The sequence below is a fragment of the Haplochromis burtoni genome, unplaced genomic scaffold (genome assembly GCF_018398535.1).
Source record: "Haplochromis burtoni strain Fernald_Lab_line unplaced genomic scaffold, NCSU_Asbu1 Contig_117, whole genome shotgun sequence".
NCBI classification, from domain to species: domain Eukaryota; kingdom Metazoa; phylum Chordata; class Actinopteri; order Cichliformes; family Cichlidae; genus Haplochromis; species Haplochromis burtoni.
Genome location: NW_024582478.1, coordinates 83584 through 94196, shown reverse-complemented (window position 1 = coordinate 94196; position 10613 = coordinate 83584).

Genomic DNA, 10613 nt, shown 5'->3' with positions numbered 1-10613 from the left:
CCCCTTTTACAAGGGGGAAACCTCCAGCAGAACCAGGCTCAGGAATGGGGTGGCCATCTGCCTTGGCCAGTTGGGGATGAGGGAAGGAAGGCAGGAGAAAAAGAGTGGTTATTTTAACCACTCTTTTTTTTACCAATTTAAATTGGTCCATCTCATCGAAACTTAGTTTTAAAACCAGAGTGGTTAACCACTCTGGTTTCATTTAGTCTCATTTAGTTCGGCCATACTGTGTATTACCAGATCTCTAGTGAATTTTTCCACAAGTTCCCAGTCCTCGTCCCGGTTTTTAGATACACTGAGTACTCTTTTTGGTAATCCCAGCAGGTGTTTGGTGAAGACTGGAACAGTAATGTTATCAAGCTGCTCCCTCAGACTAAAAATCAAATATTTTTCCTTGCATTTGTGTGTTTTGCAAAGATCCTTTAAAATGGCCTTGTGGATATTTTTTAGGCTTTTTGGAGATAGATCCAAATGTTTGTCATTAATTTCTGGTCACATTTTCTCAAGCAGGCGATCACCAATGCAGTCAGGAGTGAGGCGCTCTGTGAAGAGCTTGTGTTTAGAGGCGTCGTTGTCTATGGCCTCTGAAACCACCATCTGAATGACTTTGTTGACACACAACTTTTCCTCGCTCAGAGAATCAGATAGTGGACTGATCTGACAAGAAGTTAAAGACCCACTGTCACCGAGGAATCCCTGAATCTTTCAGTCCTCGACTTTCTGTTTCGTCTCTGTAGCTTGAGTTGTCTACAGATATGCAGCCTACAACTGGTTGAGCCTCCAATCCCTGGTCTTCTACAGAGCTTTCACCTAGAGAATCAGACAGCGGCCTGATACTAGAAAAAGTTAAAGGCTCAGGTGCTTCTAGCTTCACATGCTTTTCCAGGAGACAAGATTCTGTTTTGTCTTTTGTATCAGCTATGAAGTTTGCTGTGTCTGTTGTTTCCAGTTGTGTGTTTGAATTGCCCACAGATATGCAGTCTAGGGCTGCTTCAGCCTCCAGTCCTGGAGTTTCTAAGTTTTCATTATCACCGTGGTCATCCACAGAGCTTTCATTCAGGATGCTGTCCTTTGCTCCTGTATCCTCCATTTTCTCGGGGCAGTCTGTGCCCATGGACTGAAGACAGACCTCAGAGGTCTGCATGGAGGTTGGATCTCCATTCTCTGTGGGTTCCCTGGTTGATCTCACTAACATTTTACAAAACTTTAGCATGTCTGTTAACAAAGTGGAAAGCAGACGAAAGTCACAGTACGGTACCAGAGATTGCCACTGTGGTACAATTGTACCAGAAAACTGGTTGATGAGTAACTCCTGAGTTTCCACTGAGGTGTAAGTGACTGGAGTATTCATGTTAAAGTCTGTACTATTTAAACCCTGAATTGGAGAAGTGGGATTCATTCGATGTGTAGTTGGAGTTGTGCTAGACATGTGTGCTCTTTGTAAACTAAATGCGCTGCTCTGATGCATAAATGCTTTGTGAACTGAGCTTTACTGGAATTGTGGGGGGGGTATTTAATGCCTCGCATGTCAGAAGCCACGCCCACCCCGAAGAACGCTTTGATAGATCAAAGCAGGCAGGCAGTGTGACGTCACACGCAGTTCTTGGCCCGAAGAAAACTGTTTAAAGTTAAAAAATAATAATAACAATAAATTCTGTTTAAAGTAAGTATTAGCTCTCATGTGGCTCATTTATCAATAACAAAGAACCTTAAACGTTTTTGTAGGTTAACAGCGATAATATATCCATAAGCACCCCAAGGAGAAGAAATACAGACAGGCTTTGAATGCTGCCTTGTTTTCATTGTCGCTAATAAAGTCTCGTACAAACGTCAGCTAACGACAGGAGCGAGAACAGCCTGGAAAGCCTTAAGATAGATAAAACAAATATAACTTTGACATGAACTAAAGTTATTTCGTTATTGTATTTTGTGGCGTGGTGGCGGGGAAAGAACTCAACTAAGTATTTCTGGTATACTTATCTGGTAGTATTTCCTAAATGTATATTAAATTGCAAACCATTGGAAAGAGATCAACAAATGTCGTGTAGCTGCGATCATTTTGGCTGGATACACTAGGTGGAAGCAGCGATTTCTAATCCAAGGTACCTCAACCAAAGAAGAAGCACAGAGGCGAGCGATCCTTTCTAACTAACGGTGAGCAAAGTCCTTACACATGGAACATGTGTAAGCGCTAGCAAAAGAGGAGCGAAAGTACACGGATAACACCAGCTATGGTTCGTACTTGCTGTGCGGTCGGTTGTAAACTTAGATCGCACAACACCGGTAAGTTATATGTTCATATCACTCTTTAAGTCTGACGTCACTAGCATGGGCTCAAACGCTGCTGCAGGTCCATAAATCACTGAGAGTTGAAAAACTATCTAAAGTCTTTCATCTTTAATAAAATGATCAGCGTTCTGCTCTACCAGGTGTAACAATTGAGTTTATCATCCAGGCATCCATGAAAACGAAATTTATGACATTTAACGGAGTTAGAAATTAGCAGGAAGTTAGCTCGCTAGCTTCCATCTAAATGAGGGATTTTGGAAACAAATTCAAACGTACAGCTGTGTTATCACTTTTTAGTGTAATATTTTAAGACATTTCAATTTAATCACAAAACATTCTGAACCTCTGTTATTGTAACATGTCAATATTTACATGTATTTTAGGATTTGCATATTCATATCAGACTAACCAAAACATGATGAGGTTTTCTGTTGCTTCTGATTTAAAGAATTACTTTGTATTTAATGTTTTTCACCTGAAAGAACATTAAAAGTTTTGGTTTTTCACACTTTATTAGAAAGCGACGATCTGTTGTAGAAAATGTTGTAGCCACAAGGCTTCTGTGTAGGAAATATTTGGTGTATCCTGCACTTGTGCCAACAAATATTGGTGCCTATTCTTTGCATTTCTGTAGTAATAATGCTTTTATTACACTTGCTATAGCCATGTGAGACCCTGCAGTTCAATTATCTCCTCTTTAGACTACAGTAAACTTAAAATAGCTTAAAGTAATTGAGGATTGTACTAGTTAATTTGTGTCACAGTAAATTGGATTGTGTGTGAAGAGGCTCAACAGTCTGAATCATCAAACAGTGATCTGATGATATGTTTCCTTTCTCTAGACTGCTGATCTGATCGTCTCAAGTCTGGTAAGTAAAAGTTTTTCTGAGGTGCAGTGCTGGGAAATGTTTCTCATTATAGGAGATTCAGTGTAGTGCTGTGAGTCAGCACAGCTATTGGTGATCATCAAAAGTCATCAAATCGGATTATAAGGTGCATGCAGCTAACCAAATATTCAGATAACTATTCAACTCATTCACAATAACTCTCAACATTTTTCAGTGGGAACACAGTACACTCACTTTTTCTGTTCAGTCCTCTTCCACAAATCTATCAAATTCTTAATGGATTGATCGGTTTGAAATCTGCTTCGTACGCATGTCTCTAAACAGATGCCAGGTCCTCATATACACACCATAATATTATGTTTAAGCACAATACGAATTACTCGGCGAGGCTCCTGACTACTGTAGCTGTAATGCTCCAACAATCCATCAAGCGCTGCAGCTTTGTAGCTTTCCAAAGTCATACTAAAACATTTTGACAGATGTTTGAGCGCCATGTAGCACATAAAATTGGGTTGGGGTCAGTAAGCACAGCCAGAATTAAATGAACCTGAATTTGAAACCCCAAAATCCACTGAGCAGACACAGAAAACTGTGGCCGACACTTTAGCTACTGAAGTGATGTCATCCAGAGCTGATTCTTCAAATGAGACAGCTGCTCCCGAAAACAACCATCATCCTTCTGATTATTTTGAAAAGGAAACCTCTGCATCTTCTGTGAGAGAAACTCCGGTAACTCCAGATTCTGTTCCTCAGAATGATTCAAACACTGCCTCCTGTTCAACTAAGACAACAGAAGAACTCTCACATACAGTGTTGAAACGTAACAAACAGGAAAGGAAAAAAATGAGGAGAAGATTATTGACCCAACAAAAACTACCAGAAAGGAAGGAAAATCAGAAAAAGAAAGAAAAGGAGATGTACACTTCTGATGAACGCTTTAAAGAATGAGGTTGCAGACACAAGTGTGAAGAAGTCTGACTCAGCCTCAGAGTACTCCTTCACATCAGAGGGGGCCAGCTGAGGTGGCTGATTGGTTATCTGATCTGACTCCTGGAGGCTTTTCTGGTTCGCCCAATTGGGAGTCAGCTCACTGGGGAGGTTTTATATCTGACCTGGCAGCACCCCGGGATCCCGCAAGGAGGGCCTGGAAAATAGAAGATGTAGAACATCCTGCTTACCCCGTGTGACTCCACGTAAGCTGAAGGGATGAATGGAAAGTCAGGGAGGACGGGACAGAAAAGCTGTTTTTGTGCTGGGTCAAAGTGGAAAATAAGAGCATGAAGGGGCTGCCGAGGAGGCCTCTTCGGGATCGCTGAGAGTTTCTGACGGTGGGAGATAAACTCTGAAACTTTCTACCAGCACAGCTACATCGCTCCGAGGCGTCAGAGTGAGAAAGGAACAAACCAAATTGAGTCCTCTGGAATTAATTTGAATTTTGCAGACATGTCCCTTCTACTCCCTGAATTAGCCTCTGCTTCGCTCGCTCTCTCTTATTAGCCTGTTGAGGGCAGATAATTAAAAACACATTCAAATGAGCCAAAGATGGAAATGAAGAACAAATCTAGACAGACACAAAAAGGACAGACAGGCGCCCAGATCCCCGCAGACACTGATGCAATCAGTGACCTTTGGATTTGTGCACATTTACATTCACACGCGGGATAGGAGAGAATTCATTTGCCTTTTTAGACGAGAGGGAAACAGAGGAGGAGGCGAAAGGAGGAACAGCGACAGAAGTGATGGAGGGAGACGCGAGGGAGAAACGCAAACCCAGCAAAGAAATGAAAGTGAGCGTGAGCGGCAAATGCAGTGGATGGAGATGTGTTCGTGTTGCTGCTTTACCTCCTGCTGACTGTGGCGGTTACAGTCAATAAACGCGTTTTCTCACTGTGTGTTTTTTCTCAGCGTGGATTCCCGTCTCTGCACACCTGAAAGAATCTGACTCTGTAATGAACTTCAAATCAATAAAGCAGATGGGAGGCACAGAGCGGCTCAAACTGGAGTCCATGTCTCTGTGTTTGTGGCTTTCACACACATGTACGAGGAGCCGGTCGAATGATCCAGCCTGTCACCAGGTAGCAACGTCTGGGCTGAAGTGCCACAACCTGCAGTTCCTCTAACGTCCACCTGAGGCTGGTGTTTACGCCCTGATACAAGAAATGTTTCTGCTCTGATTTTCCTCCTTCAAAATAAAATTCTGGAGGTTCACTCAGAAGAGCCTGTCCTTTGTCGATGGGCACATCGTGTCCTTTGAGCTCAGTGTCCACCCTCAGACTGTGACGGACTAAACCATCAGCTAACCAAAGGTGGCCATTAATGCAACTACGTCCATTTCTGTGAAGGTTCTCAGTCACACAGGTCAAGACGTCCAATCGCTTTTCTTTCCAAGCTCCTTATATAATAAGTGAGACGCTTTACCTCGTACTTCCGGTTAGGGAGGACGAGGCATTCCTCAGAGTCAGTAAACTGCTATTTGGCATCTTCAGTTGTTGGGTGGTGCTCCCACATCGGGGACGCAACAGTAAAAACACAGAACTTGTTGAAAGCAGTGATTCTCAGGCTTGTGGACATCCAAAGTCTCAGTTAACACATCATCAGATGAGGTGTAATCAAATGGCACCAAACTAAGAAACAATAAAACGTTACCCAGCGTGGAAACCCAACTTTCTGAACACAATAACTCGAGAACGAGGCAACATAAGATTTTCAAACAGATACCTTTGATGCATCGACTAAAAATCTTGGATAAGTTTGAATATCTCGACCTCAAAGTCAGAGATGACGTCACGTGGCATTTTCGCCTTCGCTGGGAGGCTGTGGAGTAGTGATGGTAACTGAAATGTTCCATCTAGTTTTAGCTTTAGTTAACTTGACTATAATAACCTTGAGAAGACAAACAGCTGCAGGTAAACAGAGAGAGGAGCGTTTGGCCTCTGAGCTCAGGTGGTTTTGAGGATCTGGGCGACATGATGGAAACAAATGTGTAATCGATGGAGAGAGGGACGCCTGCAGAGTCCAGGCTTCAGCAGCTCAGAGGTGAGGAGGCTAAGCTTGGGTGAGGACGACGCTGTCTGCCTGGAGATCGAGACCTCAACCAGCCTGCTGTCGAGCATCCGTCCTCCCACGTCATTAACTCAATAAAGGAAGGAAAATGGCACAAATGAAAACAAAGTAGACTACACGACAGTATTAATCCACCTAATCTGTTTACACGGCGCACGCTCATTTTCAGACACAAAGAAGCAGCATTTCTCGATCTCTTATTCCACTGTGACGTCTCAGCTTTTAACAACTCGCCTCCATCTTCCTCCATCATCCAGCTTTCCTTTTAAGGAGTGGTGGGCCCGCCACTGCTCCTGACTTGTCAACTGTGATTTACCGCGCCATTATAAGAGCCGGGAATAAAACACGGGGCTGATAACAAATGCATGGAAAATAAAAATCTGCAGGTGTTTGCACTGCTGGGTTTGTGTGCTTCTTCAGGCGAAAAATCAGACAGAGTTTACTGAGATCATTTCTCTTCTTCTCTCACGATGCCACCAATCTCTTTCTCTCTCCATCTCTCTTGATGCCGTCTTTCTTTTCCAACTCAATCTTTCACCGTTCCTCTCTGTTCTCTCTCTCTCCAAAAGCAACGTGCATTCCTCACTGTATGATTAAGAGAAAGCGGCAGTCAAAAATAGACCCAGACATCACTGGAAAAGCACATAAATAATACTTTTGCCAGAGGGATAAAGAATAAAACGATGGCACGGCGTCTTATTCGCCATGTGTCTTTGGAACAATGTGATCTGTCTGTTAAAGCGGGACGTAGAAGTCGGGGCACACAGGGGGTGAACGCGGCGTATTCATCTTTTTAATATTTAAAATAACAGGTAAGATAACTCGCGAAGTTCAAGCGTTACTTCTCTGACTGCTGAACATAATGAACTTCAGATTTCGAACCTCTCTATTCTCACGAGCTGTCGTGTGATGCTGCTTTGTCACCGTTACACAGAAAGCTTTCTTTGGTGTCGGTGCCGTGGCTGCGGAGCGATACCAACCCTGTTTTATAGACCCTGAGGTCTCCCGAGGAGGCAGCGGCAGTGTCAGCTGGTTCGTGTTTGTCTCCTTTTTGTTTAGAAACTCCTTTGGGTTAAGGAAACGTTTCCAGTGTGGCTAAAAAAACTGACCAGTTGAGAGCGGCTGAGCTGTCTGAAGCCATAAAGCGGTCACAGGACACATTCTGCATACATGAGCCACACCAGCATCTTTGACAAACTGGCACAAATTGATACCCGGGCAGTGATAATGGGCTGGACTGTTGGGCTACAAGACGTGCTAAAAGAATGATGATGTTAAATCTCCTGTTGTTCCTGGTTTATTCCTACATGTTCCTGCACAACATGATTTATACACAGATCTGGCTGTTTTTTAAAGGCGCAGGATGCTTGCAGTTTTTGTCCCCAGTTTGCTATCATGAAGTCCTGTTTTTCTTAGAGTGCACTTCAGTTCAGGATGATCAATGAGGTTGTAAATCACGGTCTGCATTTCTGCAGAGAGCTGCTTGCAAATCATCAAGGCGTTAACAAATGTTGATGGGGAGTAAAATTATGTAGATGATGTTGAATATTTTCTAATTTACTGGAAAACTGGAGGTAAGCAGCAAGACAGAAACGACTAAAAACCCCAAACAGTGTATCTGAGAAATGAAAGGACAGAAAACTGGGCTGGTGATGGTCGGACGATGAAGAAAGCGGTCATCTTCAAACAGAGCATCGCCCCGGGAACATCGCTGTGATCTCGCAGAGTTCACAGGTCCTCCGAGCCCAAGCCAAAGAAGCTGATGACATCATTCTTTTGATTTTTATTCCTCACATGAAACATCCAGGCTCCTGTGTGAGAATTTAAAGAGAAACATGATTTCTGACTGTAAATATGACCAAAGGTGGATTACACGCAAAATATTTCCTCCGATAGGTCTTGTTTTTAATCATTCCAAGAGTTCAGTTCAAACTGTTGATGTTTCCTGTTTTTTAATTTGTTTGAATACAGCAGAGATGAAGCATTTTATACTTGATCAATCTCCAAAACTGAAAAATAAAGCAAACACCCAACCACCAAACACTGCAGTTCCTCTAATGTCCAGCAGGGGCAGCAGTGAGTTAATCCCCATAGACTGCCATGTTGAAACACATAATTTTGCCCCTCATAACAACTTCACAATAATTCACACTTTTAACTTACAGTTTGCATTATTAGGGGCGTGGCCTCTCTAGCTGCCTGCTAGCTTCACCTGAACTGGACCTGTGGACTGTGTTTGTGCTTTTGGAGCGATTTAATGACACCATCCGACCAATAATGTGTGCACAGCTTCCCCATGTCTTTGTTTCACACATGCCTTCAGCTGTAGTTCAGAATTTTGATGCGGTTTGATGAAGTCCTTGTTGAATTGAAAAGTGCTTGGTGGACAAGATTTAGAGGCGCTAACAGAGGAGTGTGTGTAACATTATATACTAAATGCCTCCTGTGCACGTGAAGTCGTATTTCAAGAAAGTGAACCATCTTAGATTTTTTTAATCTTTTTTAGCCACAGTTTTAAAGTTTGATGTAAAAATCTTTTCTTTTTCACAGTGAATGTGGGATGGAGCAGGGAGGACAACACGGTGGGATAAAAGTCTCAGCAAAGAAAGCACAATATCCGTCTTGTAGAAGTGACAGAAAAACTTAAGGGGAAAAACCCTGACTTGTCCCCGTAATGAGGCCACTGCATCCTGAGGCGACGCTCTAAAGCCACAGATCGATAGCAGAGGAGATGGCTCTGACAAGGCTGACTCACTGAGGTTAAGACAATCACAGCATTTTTCAATCTGCAGGCCAGAGCTCACTGATCTCTGCCATCAAACTGGGACTCGACTGCTCCTCCACAGTCCTCATACTTGAATTGTTTTTTAACACAGCTTCCTCTTATGTTGGGTCATTTCCTTGGCATACCTGCTGCAGGTAGGCATGCCAGCGCTCTTTCTCAGGACGACCCACTAATGATTTTTTTAAAAATACTGAAATCAAAATAAAATCTTGACTTTTAGAGGGTGTGGGGTGTGGCACAAGAGAACAAACTAAAGCTAAGCTCGCTCTAGAAACAAGAATAACTGCGCTGCTTCATGAGTGGATCCATCAGGGTGCTTATGAGATATTGAGATAATGTTAAGTTCTAGTTATTATTAGTTTGTCTTAGTTGAGTTTAGTCTAGTTCACAGGTCTCAAACTCCAGTCCTCGAGGGCCGCTGTCCTGAAACTCTTCCATGTGTCCCTGTTGCGGCACACCTGGATAAAATTAGCAGGTCATTAGTAAGACTAGTAAGACTGACTGCATGCTGAGGTGGCAGTTCAGCCATTGGATTCATGTCACAGCAGCTCATTAGTGAATGAACATGGTGCAATAACAGTAAAAAACTTTCAAACACTTATATTTACTTCAGTTTACTTGAGCAGGGTGAGGGGTTGCCTTCTCAGCAGTCAGTCTTGCAAACTGTATCCAGGTGTGTTGCAGCAGGGACACATTTAAAGGTTTCAGGCCCTCGAGGACTGGAGCTTGACAGCCTGGTCTAGTTTCTGTTATCATCTGTGGCTCCCTGTTTATGGGTCTTTTCCTGCTTGTCTGTGTGGGTCTTCCTTGTGTCTCCTCTGTCCCTGTTGGTGTGTTTCCTCCTCGTGCTCATGTCTCCTGTCTGTCACGTATATCCATGAATGTTTCCTCATGTCTCGTTCCCTCCTTCTCATGTCCTCTGTGGTTCAGTTTCTCTCTCTCTCTCCTTTGTCTCAGTGTATCTCTCCCCATGTTTCCTGTTTTATTTTGAAAGTCTTGTGTTTCCATGTTCAGTGTGTTTGGTTTTGCTGCCCCTGTGGCGTCATGTTGTTTGTGTCAGCTGTGTTTCCTCTTCTCTCATTCTGTGTATTTAGGTCCTCTGTCTGCCTCTGTTCAGTGCCAGGTCGTTTGTTCAGCTCATCTCATGTCTGTGGATTTTTCACGTCTTCATGTTTCATTTTACTTAGTTTCGTTTTTCCCCAGTTCGCCTCGCCTTGTTTTCTGTTGTGCTGCCAGGCTAATAAACAGCTTTTTGCTATACTTAGTTTTCTTTCCCGTGTCTGCACCACAACACCCGGCTGCTCCGCTGTAACGGGACCCTTCAAAATCTGGGAGGTCAGATTTGATGAATCAATTACATGATACAATTATGGTGATTTGCTAATAAAACAAAATGGTAACAGACTTTACCCATATTTACCCATTGTGACCCACACGCAGCATTTCATGGACAAACTATGGCATCAGTCAGAATCACATGAGAGTGCTGCTGCAATCAGATGTTTAATTGTTAAAGCCCTCACACACAGACCTTACTCTGCCAACTTTGTGTTTCAGGACAGTCCATCTGTGCAAAGCATATATGTTCGTAATATTTTGTCACTGTGTGTACAGCTACAGAGTCTAAA